The sequence below is a fragment of the Cimex lectularius genome, unplaced genomic scaffold (assembly GCF_000648675.2).
Source record: "Cimex lectularius strain Harlan isolate CLEC.00 unplaced genomic scaffold, Clec_2.1 scaffold475, whole genome shotgun sequence".
Lineage (NCBI taxonomy): Eukaryota > Metazoa > Arthropoda > Insecta > Hemiptera > Cimicidae > Cimex > Cimex lectularius.
In genome coordinates, this window is record NW_019394182.1 from 75,421 (window position 1) to 96,998 (window position 21,578).

Consider the following 21,578-nt stretch of genomic DNA (forward strand, 5'->3'; position numbering starts at 1 on the left):
CAGACTTGCAAAGATTTTTAATTTAATTGAGGTTGAATATGAATCTGCAAATAAAAATTTGAAGAAAAAAATCATTTCATAACATTTTAATCAAATGAAAACTGTAATTATTCCGTTCAAAATTAGAGCTTTTGTTAAACGCCTGTCAATTTTATCCTAGTGTTCCTCAGGGCGGAGTGCTAGCCCCTACTCTGTGCTAAATATACACAGTATACCGTACGTACAAAGTATATACATCCATATCATTCACAAACGACCATCTGTACATTTGCAGACGATACAACAATTCGATCGACTCACACCAATCCTGTTCCTTAGTCTAAAACTGCAGTGTCATTTCATAATTTCCTCTTAATAATTCTTTTCTATTAATAATCTTCTCTGACTGTCAGGCTTAAGCCCTTTTTATCCTCATGCGAGTAAAGGCAAAAAGCGTTTTGAATCGTACGGAATCCCTGGCAGATGTCACTGACAACAACGTCCTACCTTTGCTGGGTCCATGGAGGCAATAAGAAAGTGGACATGTTAGCCCAAAAATGTGCCAATACAGGGTGTTCGGCTACCAGTGTTACAAATTTTGCCCCTAGATTCTACATTCAAAAAGGAACCAAAAAGGTCTAAGTAAGTATGGTACGAATCTCAACAGTTTCGGGCTTATTCACTTTTCCTGATTTTTGAAGATTTTACGACCTTGCTTCAAATAAACATTGATAACTCCAAACCTAAAAGGTTGTGGACAAATCCGTTGATCCCATTAAAAATTACGTTAAATTTTCAATACAACATGTGATCAATACTAAACTTACGAACCTTCGGGAAATATGCGTTTTTGTAGCAAGAACTTAAAAAATTTTTTTTTCAAAGTTGAAAAACTTACTATGTTGATTCTAAACTACTATTTCCAAACCTAGCAAATTTCAGAAAACGTACTCCATTTAATGTCCTTTTCAGTGGTGCAATTGCTTTTTAAATTACTTTTTTCAAAGGTGGAAAAATTGATGAAGGAAAAGAAAAAACCGTGGTTGAAGGATTGGTAAGGTGGAAAGATTAACAATAATAAAAAATAAAAAATTTAAGGAAATTTGAAATAAATTTATTAAACGTTTTTTAATTTTGATTGGAAGTGCTCTCCATCCTCCTCAATGTATTTTCGACGCGATACTTTCGCATTAAACTCGCAAAACCCGTACATAAGATGTATATCAGTGTATTCAATAGAAAAAGTAGCAATAGTGTTAACATCACATAGATAACTAAACACGTTTTGAATCTTAAAACTCTTTTATTCTGGCGAATAATAATATAATAATTTTTTAATAAAAGTTGCAGTCGTGTTGGTAAATAAGTAAACACTTGCACTAGTTCGGTTTCAATCCCAAATTTTAAAAAAAATTAATAAATTCATTCAAAACTTCCGTATGTTTTTTTTTCTTTTTTTTAATTTTCCACCTTACCAATCCGTCAGCCACGTTTTTTTTCCTTTCCGCCGTCAATTTCTTCAACATGCAATTGCACTACTAAAAAGGATATTAAATGGAGTACGTGTTCTGAAATTTGCTGGTCTCTAGGTTTGGGAATAGTAGGTTAGAATCACCATAATAAATTTTTCAACTTTGGAAAAAAAAAATTTTCAAAGTTCTCGCTACTAAAACACTTATTTCACAAACGTTTACATGTTTAATATTGATCACATCTTATTGCAAATTTAACGCAGTTTGCAATGGGATCAACGGATTGGTCCAAAAGCTTTTAGTTTTGAAGTTATCATTGTTTATTTGAAGTAAGGTCGTGAATTCTTAAAAAATCAGAAAAAATGAAATAACTCCGAAACTGTTGAGATTCGTACCATAGTTAAACAGGACTTTTTGGCTCCATTTTGTCCACCCTGTATAAGTTCTCTAAGCCCCAAATCCTACTGAGGCCTACGACTTTGCCACAAACAAGGATAATCCATAAATGAATCGTTGTGTAGTTCAAAATTTGGTGGAGCAACACACAAAGCGTGAGGGACGCGAAGAAAAACAATAAACCAAATAAGGCAAGGTGGAGTAATTCAACTAAATGGTTTGTCAATTCAACCCCTAAAAATTGCCTTTAAAAAAAATCAATAAAAAACACTGGTTGTCTAGAATAATAATATTGTGTAGGATGATTTAAACATCTTGAACATTTGTAGAAAATCTCTTTTCGTTCTGTAGGAGGGAGTGTAGTAAGATTCAGTGGAATAGGATCAGAAAGTAGAACTTAAAGCCATAAACTAGAAAATTCCTCGGAACAAAAAAGTTTTATCGTCGATTCGAAATAAATAAATATATATTTCGGTTCGGAAAGGATACAGGTGCTCAAGATTACGCATGACGTGGATGCAGAGAATGTTTTTTGAATTTATAGTAGCTACGAGGGCTCTATTACGAGGGAGGTATAAATCACGTCTCCGGCGACGTCTGCAGAAATAAAATTCATATTAGCCTCTGGAACACGATCTTAACCCTATCTGTTCCTTATTTTCAAACTAGTTGATATTGCAATAATTAAAAATAAAAATTAAAATATTAATCTTTTTTTGGTATTTTAATTTGTAATATGGAACTTGCAGTATTGATAATTTGTTGCAGTCGTGAGGAGTGGTCAAGAATGAGGTAGTTTAGAAAAATACATGATTCATTTTTTTACCGACGTTTCGACCTTTATTCGGGTCATCATCAGTACCTGGATAAATTACAAAACATATGCTGATTGTGAAAATACAATTTAAGATGGAAATACAAATTTTGCATCGAGTATTCCATACTCACATAAGTGTGGTGCTATTCTTGTGGTGTCATATTGGTGTTGTGGAAGATATTGTGAAATTTGTATTCTAATGTTTTTATATGATTGTGACATGGTGGGGGACGCAGTAAATCTGGGAAAATTTCTTTGATCATAGGCGGTTTTATTTAACTCATAGGAAGTCGAGAATGGGGATTTCATGGATTAGATTTGTGATGTGGTATTCAATATTGGAAAGGAAATTAATTATTAAGGACTGTTTTCATGTTTTCTTTCCCTTTACTTCGTTATCGTCTTTAATAATTAACCTCCTTTCCAATACTGAAAGCCGAATCACAAATCCAATACAGAAAATCTCCATTCTCGACTTCGTTTGAGTGAAATCAAAACTCCTATGGTCAAAGAAATTTTCCCAGATGTACCGCGTCGCCCACCCTGTCACAGTCATAAAAAAACAGCAGAATACAAATTAACGTTTTCATAACACTTTCACACAAGAACGTATGACACCACAAGAATAGCACCATAATTTCTGTGAGTATGAAAAACTTCAAAATTCAAAATTTATGTTTCCATCTTAAATTTTATTTTTTCCCATTTTATGTCATTTATCCAGGCTCCAAAGATGACCTGAATAAAAGTCTTGACCGCTCCTCACGACTTCAACAAATTATGAAACAACAGGTCACTAAGAAAGACACTATTATTAAAATAGACAATACCTTATCAACGTTGACAATAAAATTGACCGCGCAAGATGATAAAAAAATAAATATTAGTGGAGTATTGATTTTTTATGATTGGGTCGTCTTAAATAGGACGAACAACGATTATTTAGAGATCGTGAGATGCGGTCTGGTGTGATGTGAGTTTAGAAAAACATTTTCCTTAACATGCCAACGTTTCGATCTCTAAATTCACTAATTTCGCGGTCTGCTTGACCAATTAATATATTATCATTAATTAAGGTTTTTAGTTGAGATAAAAAAGTCAATGGCACGAGCAGGATTCGAACCCACGATCTTCGGCTTGATACGCCTGAAAAATGGCAAAAAGGAGGGAAAATTCAAAAGGTGCGGTTGAGATGGGAAGTTGGTGTCCGAGTGGATCGAGGTCACGATAGTTCAAGTGGTAGAGCAGCGGCGTATGAAGCCGAAGATCGTCGGTTCGAATCCCGCTCGTGCCATTGACTTTTTTATCTCAACTAAAAACCTTAATTAAGTTTCAATCTTTATTGAGATCATCTTCAGAGCCTGGGGTTTATAAAATTGTGCATATCATACAATGCATGTAAGATGTGAATTTATACAATGACGTACACAATATGGAAATTTTAGGTTTAATCAAAGTACTTGTCCTCACTCAAATTTCGTGTTTTCTGGGTAGATGTGTCAGTGTTGTGCGTCGTTTTGAGAGTGTTTGTGAGATATTAATGTTTTTTCGTTTATTTTATATCTATTCCGTAGTTGACAACTGAGATACAACCGAGAGGCTAGCATTTTAGGATGTCAACTTAGTACTCATATAAAAACAGAAAGCCAGTGACACATCGAGACGCTCATAAGGCTGCAGGTTGGAAAAAATATGCGTGAAAAACCAGGAAAAGTAGTACTTTGTGGGAATTATATATATTAGTGCATAGCTTTATTATTAATTAGGCCTTGGAAGGAAACCTTGTACGAACATTGTAGGGGAACAAACATTTAATTAATCTGCCGAATACGTGTGTATAAAATTTGAGTATTAAATATCAGATTGTAATAAGTTTTCACTGTTCAAAGTTGCCTAAGCCCTAGGTGGATGATAAACAACAATGAGTAAAATTTTCTTTTAGTCTTCCTTTTGTGCGTAACTTACAATCAAAGTATATTGGAACGCTTTGTTTAAAAATATATTTGCAAAAAAAATGTATCGATTCCGTGTAACTGCCCTTCAGAATATGTTCAATAGAAAGAGTGACTGTGCATGATAAAACGGGGTTAAATATTGATACAGCCCTCGCGTCAGGATGTATAAACGCCATTCGTTAAGAGAAAGGGATGCAAACAATTGGGGTGGCGGCGTAACGGGCTAAGTGGTAAGTTTACATCTCTCTGACCTGTAACCGTGTTAAAATGCCACACAACTTGCCTAATAACTTTCTACCAGGGATGGAATCGGATCCGAGATGTTTACTAATCACCCGAGTTTAACTATGGAACAATTCGGTTGCTAACAAGGAATAAAAGTTTACAAACTAATCATGAATGTAGACAAGTTAAGTTTACATAAACTTGATGGTTTTAGTTATTAACTGAAACATACATTTTTTACTAATTTTCCTTGATAAAGCTGAAACCTTTGATATCTTACATTACATGTCCATCTCGACAACATGTACGAATTGGTAATTCAGGTTATATGCTAGATACATTGGTTCAATTGATATGTAGCTAATCGTTGGCAATTACTGACGTCTTAAGTGATTTTAATTCTGTACAGTATGATGTTGTTCTTCAGGGTTCTGTGTTAGGCCCAACTATATTTTTTATTTATATTAATATTATATGTAGCTATAATGTTTCAATTCCGTACTTCGATTATAATTCGAAAAACGTTCAAAGCAAAATGTAAGCTGAATCTATATAGTGAATGGCTTGCCAGTAATTTTCTGAATTTATGAATTTTCTTTAGCCCACTTTTTCTAACATCTGTTAGATGGCTAATGCAGGGACAGGTTCCAATAGCCTACTCACATAGCAAGGAGCAACGTAAGCTTCGAAAGGAGCATCAGCTAGACAGAACTTTGGGGGTGCCTCTGATGACATGACCCCTAAATTAAGTTTTGATAAAAATATTTAATCAAAATAAAGCAGTCTGGGAGAAAAGGATCCCAGTTAATGCCAACCATACCTGGTTTAGGATGGCTCCAAAACTGAATATGAGTCAGGAGCTGGCATTTATGGACTTAAACTAAGGACTAGAATTCATAAAAACCTTGGACAATATGCCACCGTCTTTCAAGCGGAAACTGTGGCTATTAACACTGTACCAGGGAGATTAAAAGATTGGTGGTTGTCAATAGAAAAATAGCCATCTATTTGAACAGCCAGGCGGCACTGACGACGATTGCCGCATAGGTTGTAAGTCCAGAGTCGTTTGGGACTACATTGCCCAGTCAGACATTGGGGAAAATAACAAAATTACCCTTGTCTGGGTGCCAAAGCACATATGGCAGAGGAGCAACTAAAGGCCGATAAATAGGCCAAGAAAGGTTAATAGGCCTGTTGGTCCTGAACCATTTTGAGGTCTAGCAAACTGCAAAATCTTGGATTCAAAGGATTAACAATATGTCCTCAGTTCAATGGGAATGTAGCCCGGGACAGAAGCATGCGAAAAACATTATCAAAGGACCATCGCAGAAACTAAGGTCAGAACTACTAAATCTAGGACGTGCTAGAACTAGGATAATAGTTGGACTTCTAACTGGAAACTCAGCAGAATCCGAAGACATTGTATAGACTCTAAGTGGCAGAAACAGTGCAGATATTGCAAGAAGAAGAAGAAACAGCGGAACACATCTTCTGTTGGTTCGAAGACGTAGGCTGATTCCCTGCCCTGGGAGAGAAAAAGCCACGGCCTGGATGATACACAGAGGAGCTCTTGACGAATCTTTACGCTTAATGAAAAGCTCTATATGAAAATGGACCAATACTGGTCGCGGTGCACAAGTTGTAAAGAGGTCGGTTCCTACATAATACAATCTAATCAAAGTGGTAGATTTTATTGTTTAAATTGATATGATAATTATTGTATATTACGTCATGGTAAATGTTTGTATATTGAATAACAAAGACAATATAGATCTGATTGAATATCCCTGGTAAGGCCGACAAAAAATACCGATTCTTAATTATGGATGAACGATTAAAATGGCATTCCGGCATTCATAAAGACCAGAGAAGTATGCAGTTTGGGCCGAGGCAAATATATTTTTAATCTGAGACGGTTCTAAGATTTTTTTAACGGAAGGAAAATTAAATAGAATTTTTATTTATGAAACTATTTATGTTTTAAAATTGGAGTAAATAAACTTGTCCAACCAATTTTGGTTTCGCTCACTGATGCCCTTATTAGTTTGTTAACTAAAGTCTAGGAGGCAAGTTCGTAAGGTATGGTCTTCTTCGGTTGTTCACGGAATGCCGAAAACTTGTAGCCGGCTCGCTTCAATATTTTGATGTCGGAGAGATATTTTCTTGGGCACGTGACCTCAGTAAAGATGTCAGGTATTTTCATGTCTCGATGGATATCTTTATTCCGTACCAACGGGCATCTACGTTTCTTGTTTTGTTGCACAAGTACTTTGTTTTGAAATTTTTGTAACAAATCTATGTTACTGTTTTTGCAACAGTCCCACAAAAAGCCATAGACCCGGATCGGTTTATAGATCCTATTATAAATTAGGACTTTGTTCTGGATTGACAAATGGGAGTTCTTTCCAAAATAGAGTTATCTATATTTAAAACCTAGTTCTGTCCACCTATTTTTAAATATATGGTTTCTATTTCAGTTTACAATCTCGCGTTTTACGTGTGTTTTGTGCCTTTATTATTTTCTGTTTTTATTGATTGTACTGTCTGTGATGTTTCTGTTTCCTGTAATCTGTGAAAATGATGTATATGGACTAATTTTCATTTATTTTAATCTTCTGTCAATTTTTTGTTCATATTTTTCAGTTTAACTTGTGTTGGATATTTATTGTCATTTTTTTTAAACTTTCATATAGTTTCATATAATACCAAGCTGCAGTTTCAATAATTGTACTAACATTTTTGGTCATTATCTAGCTGATCTTCGATTTTCACTAACATTTTTAATGTAGTTGTTTTTAATGTCTTTGTCGAAGCATTCCCAATTGAATAGATAACCAAATATTTTAATTTGTAAATTCAGGCTCTCTACACACGGGTAAGAATTTATTTTCAACCAATATATTATAAAATGGAATATAACATTCAGCCTGTTTTTATACATTTTAATGTATTACCTGCCGATAGCGTTGTATGAAACGATATCTTAAACTCGGACTAACGCATAGGTCGCAAGTTTCGAAATCTTAAATATTTATTTTAAATTTTTTTAAATATTATGTCTTAACCGTGATTCCTTCAGGGCATGATGTGCAGTTTATCTAGTGGTTTATAAACATTACTTTTCTTTATTATATTATATTATGTTAAATTAGCCGTCGCTGTGATAGTAGAGCTGATATGATTTGAAGGACGTGCATGATTTTCAAGTTGATGATCCTGTCGCAGAGAAGCTCGTTAGCCTCTATGGGAGTCACGAGGAAAATCAACACGCATTTCGTTTTCTCTTACAACTATTTACCATTTTTAAACCTTGTGTCTACCGAGTCTTTTTGTTTAAATATAATCGGTCATAGCGACAAAATTTGAAAAAAAAAACTTGTGATAAATCTGCCGGCAAAACTCAACAATCAACAAAAGGATTTGAAAATGGCAAAAAGGAGGGAAAATTCATGATGGTGAATCTTATACAATAAAAAAAAACTAATATAACATAAGCTAAATAATATATTTTTAAAAAAAGGCCTCTTCTTGGCATGAAACAAACGAAAAATTAACAATGAGAAATTCTTTTTCTAGCACAACAGTAATCTTTTAACATGCAATGTTCAGAGATAAAAAACTTTAAACAAAATACAAAATTAACCGAAATGAATCGCAAAGATATAAGTACCTTGAATCTTTCAATATGGCACAAAACTGTAAAATTAAAGACGTCTTTCTGCCAGCGCACTCCTTTCCGGATAGCCTTATCTACTCCTTTTCCAATGTGTTTGTGATGATCGTCCCCTCTCTTCCACAGTGCAGATTCCTTTCTTCCGAACGATCATCACAAAAAGGTGGGGTTGAGATGGGAAGTTAGTGTCCGAGTGGATCGAGGTCACGATAGCTCAGGTGGTAGAGCAGCGGCATATCTAGCCAAAGATCGTGGGTTCGAATCCCGCTCGTGCCATTGACTTTTTTATCTCAACTAAAAACCTTAATTAATTGTAATATCCATTAAAAGGAGGGAAAAATTCGAAAGGTAAGTTGAAGTGGGAAGTTAGTGTCCGAGTGGATCGAAGTCACAATAGCTCAAGTAGCTAGAGCAGCGGCGTGTTTAGCCGAAGGTCGTGGGTTCGAATCCCGCTCGTGGCACTAATTTTTTCATTTCAACCAATGCCTTACATAAAGATTAATTAATTGAAAGAATATTCATTAACAAAACGATCGTTTACTTTCAAGTCATTGATACTGTTGATGCCACATTACTAAAAAGATTTTTTTTTCTTATAGAAGGTACAAAAATATAAATAAATATGTACCTTCTCTTTTCTATATGGAGTCTACCGACAATGGAGTCATATCATTAGATTAGGTACTCGACATTCTGTCATCAGACATCTCACTTAATTCATGCAAACGCACAACCACATTCATACAAACTTTACAACAAAAATATATATAAATATTTATACACACGATAAGTATATATTAAATATTGAGGAACACCCCCGTTTTCTTTAAAAGAACAGGGGACCCAACAAATTACTCTCATGCCCAAGAACTGTTTTTATATCGGGTGCCATGCCTACTCGATCCCTATAAGGAGACCAGGCTTGGGACGCCTCGACTAAATGTGACACGCTGAGCGCCCGTCCTCTAGAAGCGTGACACATGTGCGGGCTTCACCCGAAAGCATATCTCCGTGCTTTAGACGGGTATGGCCTATCCTCAATCGGGTTAACACGATCCTTTCCTTTCGCTTTAGTCTCTCAGGGGGTTATCGTTCTCTTTCACCCGGTATGTACATGTATTTGATACTTTTTTAATAGTCATATATTTTTATGTTTTTAAACTAATTTAAATCAATGATTTTGTTAAATAAAATAATTTAATGAACCAACAGTGAAGAGGGCTCATGTAAGAGGGTCGAAAACGTAAATAAAATAAAATTCATTCAACGGCCTGGCTGTCCAATGTTCAGGAATACCTTCACTGCAAAGAATGTTTCTTTTAAACTTAATAATAATATTCTATAATTTAATATATCAATATTTCGTATTCAATCATATAGATAATCGTAATTTCAATCATATCTAAATCGATTATATTTTATCGATATTTGATGGAAATCCTGGTAGAACAAATACAAACAGCTCTATTATCCCACACGACATCGCCGTCTTGCTGTATGGTATAACCACAGAATATTTTGCAAGCACAGTAATTTTCTAATCAACGCTTAATATACTTATTCAGATATCGTGAGATGCGGTCGGGTGTGATGTAGGTTTCAGAAAAACATTTTCTTTATCGTGCCAACGTTTCGATCTTTTATTGAGATCATCTTCAGGGCTCAAAGTGTTTGTCTTCTGTGTAATTGTACCATCCTAGCGTGTCGTGTTGAGAGTGCCAGTCTTAATATACTACCAAATTTAAACAAAAGATATTTATTCTAATGTTTATTTCCGAATTATTACTATCCGTTTATTTTTTACAAAATCGTTAACGAAAGATTAAATTTTTAAAACAGTAAAGATTAATATACATAATTATGGTCCTTTTTTTTCTTCGTCTTCTTTTATTATAAAAAGAAAATATGTGGATAATTGTAATTGTTTTGAATGGGTAAAATAAAATAGCAAATTGTAAAAACCAGTACAAAAAATAGTAAAAATTGATAATAAATGAATAACAAATCAATTGTAACCAAAATGACTTTCCCGGTTACAAGTCCGTAATTTCCCGTTTACACAATTATGTACTTAGTTTAAATTTTAAAAAAATACAGTTCTTGTAGGAATTAATACGAAAACAAAACGTTTGTGCTACCGATTTTGCAGTGTAAAAATATTCGTTTTTTAGTGTTCAACATAGACCATAATCTCTCTATCCATATTTCTGACTATTTTGATAGCTAAAGCTCATGTTGTGAAACATATTATAAAATTTTGTACTAGACGGCCCCCCATTCTTATATTATCTATTTGAAAGAATGATAAATTTTAAGATATTTAATCATAATTAAATAAAATATTAAACAAAACTATAATGAAAAGTTGTTTATTTTGAAACAAAGCACTGTTTTTAAGTACATCTAAAAGATAATCCAAAGTTTTAAACATAGGAAAAACACACTGATACAAAAACTTTACAAGAGCTTACATTATACATTTTTATCGTTAATAGCTCGCCATAAAATCGCAGACAGTAGAAATTTTTTCTTGTTTAAAATTTGATAAGTTAATGTCATTCATATCCAAGTGAAACTTTTGTCATTAATTAAATATTTTTCTCTTTTTGTTCATTTTTATATATTTTTTATAAATATTAGATTCAACAAAATAAATATTTAAACCCATCAATTAATTTTCTTATAGAAAAAGCCTCCACGTAAAGGTGAATATTTTGTACCCACCCTAAATAATAATTTCAATCGTTTGAGGAAAATTGCGTCCTGTTGTGAGCAACGTTTTTTTCAACGTTTTCATTTAATTTTTAATTTAATTTAAAAAGTGCAAGAATTGAAGTGCAATGGGAAATGTAGTTTGAAGAAAGTAGCATGAAAAGAGCCATCGGAAGTTAATGAAAACCGTGGTAGGAGTAGAGACAAAACATCCGGGGTCGGATTCGACGTGAGCTGAAGTCGGAAGTCGGATTACCCGGCGGTAGACGAGGAGTTTCGGGAATTCTAACACCTGTTAGGGAGTTTTTACACTCACCGACAGGGCACCCTCCCAACTCGTTACTAATAGAATTAGCCTCCAGGGCTCACCTATATCTCCCACTCGCCCCATTAGACAGATAAAAGCTGTTATTCTCCACAAACTCGGATTTGCCCAAAACTCGTTTTTTTTTCTCGTAACATTGCAGTTTAGATTGACAACGTTCTATGGTTAAGGATAATGGTATTTGTGAATAAAGAGATTTAACAGAATAAAATATGTAAATCGGCGGAGACGTCAACGGCTATAATAATTTAACTATTTAACGGATAATATAGCTTTGCTCCCTGAAGACGGTGAAACTGGCAGGCCACGATAATCCCAGGATGAACTTGTTTAATCCTATTCCCTCTCTTCCAATTCGAAACTTATCTGACCTTAATACTCCTTTTCCTTACTCTTATTGTATGCAGCATGAATAAACGACTTTTTTTGCAATATTTAGGCCAATTTTCGCAGCTCCCGTCGGAGCGCTGTTGAGTATTTTTCCGGATTGCTTTCTTATTGAGTCAAAAAGAAGATTAAAATGAAACAAACATAAGGGAGAAAAAGCCGTATATTAAAAGAGTTTCGTTCTTATGAATAGTGATGGATAAAAGATAAAAGAACTGAAAATTGGATTTTCGTGTATAATCATAATTATTTAAAATTAATTAATTAATTTTAACATAGTGTTTTAAGATTGTGTTCTACGCCATCTATAATTTTTATGTTGGCTGTAATAATTACTCCTTTATTTTTGATCTTATAGGTTCTTTTAGATAACAAATTTTATTATGTTTCCTTTTTTGGTTAATATTTTTAACGAGGAATGATAGGATTGGATGAATTAAAGATTGTTGAGATTTTTACTGCTTACGTATCGTAAAAAGGAATATCGAGTGCTCTGGGGTGAGTGTATGTCGTCTGGAGAGTAAAAGTAATTTATTAGCGTGAAAGTAAGGGGTTGCTTATAATCCCGCCCCGATGAATATCGAGTATTCTGGGGTGAGTGTATGTCGTCTGGAGAGTAAAAGTAATTTATTAGTGTGAAAGGAAGGGGTTGCTTATAATCCCGCCCCGAGGAATATCGAGCAATCTGGGGTTAGTATATGTCGTCTAGAGAGTAAAAGTAATTTATTGGCGTGAAAGGAAGGGGTTGCTTATATTCCCGCCCGAAGAATATCGAGCAATCTGGGGTGAGTATATGTCGTCTGGAGAGTAAAAGTAATTTATTAGCGTGAAAGGAAGGGATTGCTTATAATCCCGCCCCGAGGAATATCGAGTACTCAGATGTGAGTATATGTCGTCTGGAGAGTAAAAGTAATTTATTAGCGCGAAAGTAAGGGGTTTCTTATAACCCCGCCCCGAGGAATATCGAGTACTCTGGGGGGAGTGTATGTCGTCTGGAGAGTAAAAGTAATTTATTAGCGTGAAAGGAAGGGGTTGCTTATAATCCCGCCCCGAGGAATATCGAGTACTCTGGGGGGAGTGAATGTGACCAGACATCTATGTTTGTGGTTATATATATTGTATGTTTTGTTTCTATCATGTATTTGACAACCTGAGGTACAAACGAGAGACTAGCATTCTCGTATGTCAACGTAGTATATATCTGAAATAAGAGAGTCAGTAACCAGATCAAGACGCTCAAATGGCTGCAGTTTCAAACAAAATACGCGCGAAAGAAGAGAAAAAGAAGGAAAACACGCAGTTGGCCGGCGATGACCTCAGCTGTTTGTCGGTCCACAAATTTCCCACTTTATTATTACTGCTAACGTGCAGTGAATATATTTAAAGAGTGGAAATTCCAAAGTTCTAAGTGCCAATTTCCTCCAAACTTATATTTTTTCCTAATATGTTCTATGTGCCATCGCCAATACTAATAATCCATATATGTTTTAGTGGTCAATTGAACAAGTTACTTCTTTCAATTAATTATTCTTTTTATTTAAGGTCTTGTTGAGATAAAAGAAGTCACGATAGTACAAGTAGAGCAGTGGCGTATTTAGCCGGGGGGTTCGCATCCCGCTCGTGATGCTGAGTTTTTTATCTCAACCAAGACCTTACATAAAAAGAAAAAATAATTGAAAAGACACTAATAATGTTCTATGGGCCAAACCTCTTTAAAAATGGTTTGTTGCGTCCCTCATAGAAGACACTGATCTATGTACGGGACATATGATTTTTCCAAAGTTTCTATGTGCCATGGCGTACCCGCCAGTTGGAGAATCAGAAGTTGGATCCTGCATTTTACGTCTAGTGAATTCATATGACATTTTCGGAAGAATGAAACTGGTTATGTGGTCAGATAATTGTGCAGGTTTTTCTTTTGATAGAAATCTCCACCGATATCGTGCATTCAGCAATAAATTGTAGAACATTCTCCACAGCACGTGAGTTGCAGGGCGTATACAACTCACTACCACCCCAGAAGCGATTCAGAGAATTCAACTACACGGCTTCACACCTCAATTTAATCAGCTATGTAAGGTTCTTCAAGGACAATCCCTCAAAATTATCTTTACTTAAATTAAAAGGGAAACCTAACCCATTAGCTCAATCTGGGTCCAACAAAACAACCCCCTCGCACCATAGAGATGATTAACACGGAGATGGCCCCTGACTAAAAATAAACGTTGCTGATTCCTCGTCATATATTTAAGCAGTGTGATATGTACATATTTTATATTTTAAATTGTAAATTCATTGTAACCAACACATTACAGAATGTATATATTATACTTTTGGTAATAAATTAAAAATATCATAAAATATTACCACGGTTAGCATAAATGTACAATGCGTATGCAAATTATGACACATCCTTTTCAACTTCTCTATTTATTTACTTGAGGAAAAATTGTCAGAGCAAATATTAAAATCATTGTGAAGAAATCTGACCACGAAGATGAACTACAATTTAATACTGTCTTTCATTTTATTACACAGATACGAGATTATTTATTATTCATGAATAAGAAAAAGAAAAAAGTAAAAAATTTTTACAGACATACCATTAATAATAAAAGGAAAATTAAAAACTTATTTTATTATTTTGTCAATTTATTATTTGTGTAAATTTAATGATTATTATTTTGTGATGTAATTAAGGTTTTATTTTTAATTTTGAAATGGCAAGAAAAATACGTTTAGAAGGATTGTTGATTAATAATTATCCTTGTAGATATTTATCAATTTCAACATGTAATTTGATTCGGCGATCATTTGTAATTTTAATTTAAACGTTCCCGGTCATCCTGGCCATCCTATCCTCACCGGTTTGTTCTGTTAGATGAGTTTAGGCTTCACGCAATCATCAGTATACTTTTAAGGGTAAAAAAGTGAGGTCAAATATAAACAATAAAAAAATAATTAGGGCCCAATAATAAAAGCGGAAAGGGTACTCTGTTGCCTTCCTATATTGGCATTGCTAATGGGTGTTTAGCATGTCAATACATACAATGCATATCCCAGCAAAAGGAATTTAATCGAAACGCGTAACCCTTCTGTGGCATAGGAATACATATTATTAACGAATATCTCAGACAGAAGGACAAAAAGAAAATGAAGGAACAATGGAATTCACTCATTGGACATAGACAATCCAAGAATCTTCTAACCAATTTTGGTAAGAAAGAAATCACAGAATGTGTCAAATGAAGCAGGAACGGACTGCGAATCCTAACAGGATTCCTATCAGGACACTGCAGATTAAATGGACACTTAAAGAAAATTGGAACAATCCAAGATGGCACATGCAGATTCTGCAAGGAGGCAGAAGAGACGCCAAGATTTTTACTAACAAACTGCGGAGCTTCATTAGCCCGCAGGAGAAAATGTTTTGGGATGTATAATATGACCATAGAAGAGCTTCAACCACTAAAACCGGGCATATTAATCAAGTTTCTTGATTAAATAGGACTCACCGATGTGCTTTAGGCAGAGAACGGGGGATACAATAGCTCTTAAAGGGCGCCGAATACCATACCCTGAAAAATTACATCTACATATATAATTTGGTTCAGCGATCATTAGTAATTTTATTTTAAACATTCCCGGTCATCTTCTGTTAGATAAGTTTGGGCTCTCGCAATCATCAGTATACTTTTAATGGTAAAAAAGTGAGGTCAAATAAAAACAATAAAAAAATAATAGGGCCCAATAATAAAAGCCGAAAGGGTACTCTGTTGCTTTCCTATATTGGCATTGCTAATGGTGTTTAGCATGTCAATACATACAATGCATATCCCAGCAAAAGGAATTTAATCGAAACACGTAATCTCAACAAACCTATATTTTGCAAGCACAGTTTTAACGCAAAAGAATTTAATTACACCCAAAACTTAATTTTGGAATCGTTCTCCCGTTGATGGAAGTCGGTCTTATCTCTTTGGTGGTTACATGGTGTTCGCGTTTTCCAAGGAAAAGATTTGTTGTACAACCCCTAAATAACGGTCAACGTAAAAAAACCTGTACTTTACTCTATTTAATTTAATATTTTTTATAATCTCGATTTAACTTTTTTTTAATGAGTAGTATGAACGTGATAAGATCAAATTTTAACGTATAAACCGTTATTAGAGAATAAAAGTTGCATAATTCTTTCTTGAACGTAGAAAAGTTCTATTCTTTGACATTCACCGCCGAGTTTTTGGGTTTATTACTAAAGAGGATGCTTTTTGATGCCATTTCGACATTTGACCCTCTAAAAAAAGCTTCCCCCTTTTAATTAACGAACCGAGTCAAACTCGATAAACCAAGAAAGTGCATTAAGAACTCACGTGATCGACTCACAGCAGAAACATTAAATATCTCCTAGTATGTCATCCACTACAATGCGGTCATTCCCTAGTGGTTTAACATATATTTCTTCAGAATATCAAGTTGTTATTTTTTAATTTGTAGTACATTAAAACTACCTTAAAGTATTCAATCAAAATAGTATATTTTAAGTTAAGTATATAGTAAGTTGTCCAAGAGTGGAGAAAATATCCATTTGTATTAAACCAATGATACTAAAATATTAAGAAGAAAGAAGAAAAATAACTTTATTCTGGGACTGGTGTCCTCTAAGAATAATTTACATGAACTAAATAAAGGAAGTTCCTTCTATGAAGTTAAAAGTAAAAAAAAAGATAGAAATCTTGGCACAATGTATACCAGTAAGGCAGGCAGAAGAGAAAATTACGAGAATATTAAACAAAAATAACAAAGGTTAACGTGAGGTCTCTGCTTGGAGGGAGAGGAGGTGATTATACAGGTGGGACTTAAAGGAGGAAAAGGAGGCAGCGTGACGAATAGAAAGGGGAAGGGAGTTCCAGAGTTTAGGGGCTCGGATCAGAAAGGATCTTTCGAAGGTATGGGTTGTATGTTGCGGAAGGTGGTCGATTGGGGATGAGCGGGTCTTACGAGTGAGATGTGAGGAGTTGAATTGGAGGGATTGGATGGACGACGTACTTGATGTAAGGAGGACGACGAGTGTGGATGGACTAGAAAAGAAAGCAACCTAGGAAATACTGTGCACGGAAGGAGGGGAATAGCCAAGAAAGTTGGGAATACAACCCCGACACCCGGGATCTCCGTGGGTGCCGTACACAAATCTTACGCAACAATTCATAATACGCTTCAATCGCGCGTTCTCCCCCTCCGGGAGATCACCGTATGCCAAACAGCTATAATCGAAGAAGGAAAGTATAAGGGAAGATACAAAGAGTTTGCGGGTGGAGAAAGGTAAGAGAAGCCAGGACCGACGAAACAGGCTGAGGGAGGCAATGGAATGGCGTGAAATTTGGGAAATGTGAGAATGCCAGGAAAGATTTTGGTCAAAGACTACTCCTAGGTTTTTAACCGAAGAGCAGCAGGGGATGGGATGGTTATTTAGCATGAGAGGTGTGATGCTGGGGAGGGAATTGAGGAGTTGCCTGGACCCGATAATTATGGCGGTGGATTTGGACAGATTGAGGACTAGGGAATTTTTATGGGAAAAAATATTGTCTGTTTAATTGATACTTCTACCATTGTCACTTTCACTATCATCATCATCACTTCCTACGAGATCTCGCGGCCATTGTCTCTTCAGGATGGGGAAGGGGGTTCGAGAGTATTCGTCAGGATGCGAGGTTCGTAATATGAAGATTTACAGTGGTTGGGAGTTTTGTGAAATTTGGCGTAACTGGAACGGATTTCGTCTTGAACGAAAGGGGTATGTCAGTTTGTATGTGTAGTTAGGTTTCGATACATAAAATGGCGTATCTAGTATTTTTCGTAGGATTAAAGACAGGGTAGTTTAAATTCGGCGGTTGTTGGAATACTTGGCTAAACCCTCACTTCCAGGTCCGTAAGTCCATACCGTCTTAACTTTGTAAAGTAGCCTTTTATTTTTGATAGGTAAATTAGAGCGTTTGTCAAGATGCCGTGCAAGAGCTCTATGTCGTGTCATGACTTCCTGACGTTTCGGTCGTGTGTGAGGAGTTTGACGATGTACTGTCCGAGGTACCGCACCTTGTCCGCAGTTTAGAGGGAAATATTATTTGGTGTTTTTAAGACATTTCAATTGCTTGCTGTTGAAGTAGGGATTTTTCAGTAAAAATAATAAGCAGGTGTTAACATTAGCATCAGTTTTATTCAGCATTTTACTAGCATGCCAGATGTTGCATCGTTCAAAACGAGGTCAAGATGACAAAAAACATCGTTTTAATTTTCTTTAAAATGTGCTTCTTTTTTTGCTCTATGCTTCTTCTTTTTTTTCAGTTTAAATCTATAAATAAAATTATGATAAAAAGAGAGTGAAAATGATTAATGATTACTCCCATTTTTAAATGTATACTTAGTCGTAATTGTCATTAAAAATCCCTATACCTTTTTCCTCTTTTGGGTCTACATCAATATAAATTGTTTCGCAAAATCTATTTCCAGTGATGCAAAATCCATACAGCTTCTGTACAAGCCCAAAACATGAGCAATTAAACTCATTAGGGAAGTATACTTTTCTTTCTTCTTCAAGCAGATATACATGCCATCAATGCTTGTGCCCTGGAAAATCTCAAAAGAGGCACTGGCAAAAAATCCTCACAAGATCTGATAGCCAAGCAGCCATTAAAGCATTAGCATGTAAAAGAATTACATCAAAATTGGTCAGTAAATGAATCAAAAATCTCCAAAACCTGGGGAAACACAACAACGGTCCTTAAATCATAATTTAAGTATTTCAGACTTAAATGATCATCTATCATACTGTTGACACACGACAGCCGTTAATAAGTCGAATTGTTTTCAAATCACTTTTAATAGTTGATTTTGGGCTTACCAAATGTCCCATCATCACAGAAAGTATATATCAAAGTGCTTCTGATTTACCCGTTTCGTTCTGTTTCTCCAAATTTTAACTGTTTAGAACATTCCATCCATGCAGGTATGTAGATAAATGTAAACGGCCTGTAAGTTTATTACGAATTTTGCGACAGCACTGACAATGACTGTTTTCTGACTTCCTGTCAAGATGGTTGGGAAGCGATAGCCCCATCCTATCACGGACAGACCTATTGACAACAAAGTTATTAACAGTTTGATCTTATTCCTTTCTGACGAATTAGTCAAACAGATGAAAATCGGCACGCTCGTTAAACTTTAATCCTGTTTAAATTTTATTTTACAACGTTTGCCGTACATTTACAGATGCTAGTATACCTAAATACTACAAGAATGGTTTTCGTAGTACATTGTATCGCTCATTAAGAATTTTAATGCTAATATTATTTAGCAAATTTTTATTATAAATTATTTTTTTATCCATTATATTTAGTGGTCTAATGACCAAATTACTTCTTTCAATTAATTAATATTTTTATGTAAGGTTTTGGCTGAAATGAAAAAGCTAATGTCACGAGCCGGATTCGAACGAGTGATCGAAGTCGCGATAGCTCAAATGGTAGAGCGCGGCGTATTTAGCCGAATGTCGTGGGTTCAAATCCCGCTCGTGACACTAGCTTTTTCATTTCAACCAAAACCTTACATAAAAATATTAATTATTTTTTGTTTTTTTTTACAAATCTGCCACATCAAGAACACTTTTTACTTGCCACTTGAATCTTTCAAGATCTCTTTATTTTGAGCAAGACTAGAATTTATTATGATGGTATGACTGAACACGCCTAATTTTATTAAAAACTCAACATATAAAGAATTATTTTTTTCTATTCAATTCTATTGAACCTTGTACGGTCTGGGATGTGGGAAATCTATAGATTACACTACTGCCATCAACTTGTTAAGCAGGAATCAAAATTAATATATACCATCCGAGATCCCATACATCAACCGGCATACATATACAATATCTTGTTGGATCAACATTTACCACCCTTCTGGCAGTACATCATCCGTAATTGGAGTCCAGCTATTACGAGGAGCCCCAATTATCAAGAACAAGAGAAGGAGAACAATGGTCCCGCACTCGGAATCATTCTTGATAAATATGATACTTCCGGCCGGTCGCATTTATACATTTGGCCACCGTGCAAAGTTTTCGTCGAACGTTAAAAGCATTTTCCATAAATGGGACCAACTGTTTATTAAATGTGAAATAATAAACGGATATTTTGCCCTGAGGAAAGTGGATAAATATTTATACATTTATATCGTGGTGTTATAAATATATATGCAGGCCTGTCTACCATTCATATTTACGTATAAAATTCATTTACATTACATTATACTTCATAATAAGAGTGATAATAAAACAATAATTTTCTGGATCCCCTTGTTCTATTTTTACGAAAATTTTAAGAAAGCTTGTTCATCATTTTTTGTGTAACTAATATTTTGTTATATTTTTGCTACAGATAATGTTTCAGGAGTGTTTGTGAAGGTCCGAAAATATAGAAAAAAAAACATGTTTGACCATAAAAATTAAAATTGATAATATCGATCTTAGCCTTCATATTATAATTATATGTATAAAAAAGGATCAGGGATTAGGAAAATTTGAAAGAAAGAGCGACTGTTGTAATGTGGAATGGACGGGATAAAAATATCGCCCAATCTTCAAACTAAAACTATTGTTGAAGCCATAATTTCGAGTGATGGCAGTAGATTTTTATTTTTATTAAATGTTTAATTTTTAATTAAATTTTTCATTATTAATAGGATAAAAAACCTGAAGAGGATATATTCTTGAAAAAATTGACGAAGAAACTGAGTGTTTTTCTTTCTTTCTTCATCGTCTTATCCCTCTTTCTTTTTTATAGGTATGTAAAAATTAAACGAGGCGTTTTTAAAGGTAAATAAAGGTAAATTTGAAAGAAGAGCGACTGTCGTAATGTGGAATGGACAGGATAAAAATATCGTCCAAACTTCAAGGTAAAACTTTTGAATTTATTATACTTGAAGCAATAATTTCGTGTAATGGAAATATATTTTTATTTTTATTAAACTTTATTGTTTAATTATATTTTTTCATTATTAATAGAGGATATATTCTTGAAAAGATTGACGAAGAAACTGAGTGTTTTTCTTTCTTTCATGATCGCCTTTTCCCTGATTCTTTTTTATACGTAAGTAAAAATTAAACGAGGCGTTCTTCACTATGTATTGGAAATACCCATCGTCATCACGTAAATTAATGTAAGTTGATTAAGTCTGACCGGAACATTTAAGCCCATCCTATTTTATTATTTCTGTAATTTTTTTCTCTGGAGATTACTATTTTAAAACTTTCTGGAATCATAATTATTGCTTTGCATTACTATATTATTTGGGATTATTTTGGTCTTGCTGACACGTGTTCACGTGGTCCAGGATGAACCTAGCTAGAACCGATAAAATTGGGTATTTATTTTAAATAATTTTGGGACATGATTGTGGTTTGCTTCAATGTTGGTTTTAGGAGATTGGCATTGGATGGCGGGTTAATTTAATTTTACTTAATAAATTCACTGTTTTCGTGGTCCCCTTGACCAATTACGATCTTTGAATTAATTAAGGTTTTTAAGTGAGATAAAAAAAGTCAGCGTCACGAGTGGGATTCGAACCCACGATCTTCGGCCTGATA

The 21,578-nt window shown here is 34.6% G+C and overlaps 1 protein-coding gene across 1 annotated transcript in view; it reads right to left on the bottom strand.

The window, feature by feature from the left end:
* The window catches only part of LOC112128205 (delta-sarcoglycan-like), a 110,856-nt gene that overhangs the window by 74,869 nt on the left and 14,409 nt on the right, over positions 1-21,578 (bottom strand). The window lies entirely within an intron of this gene.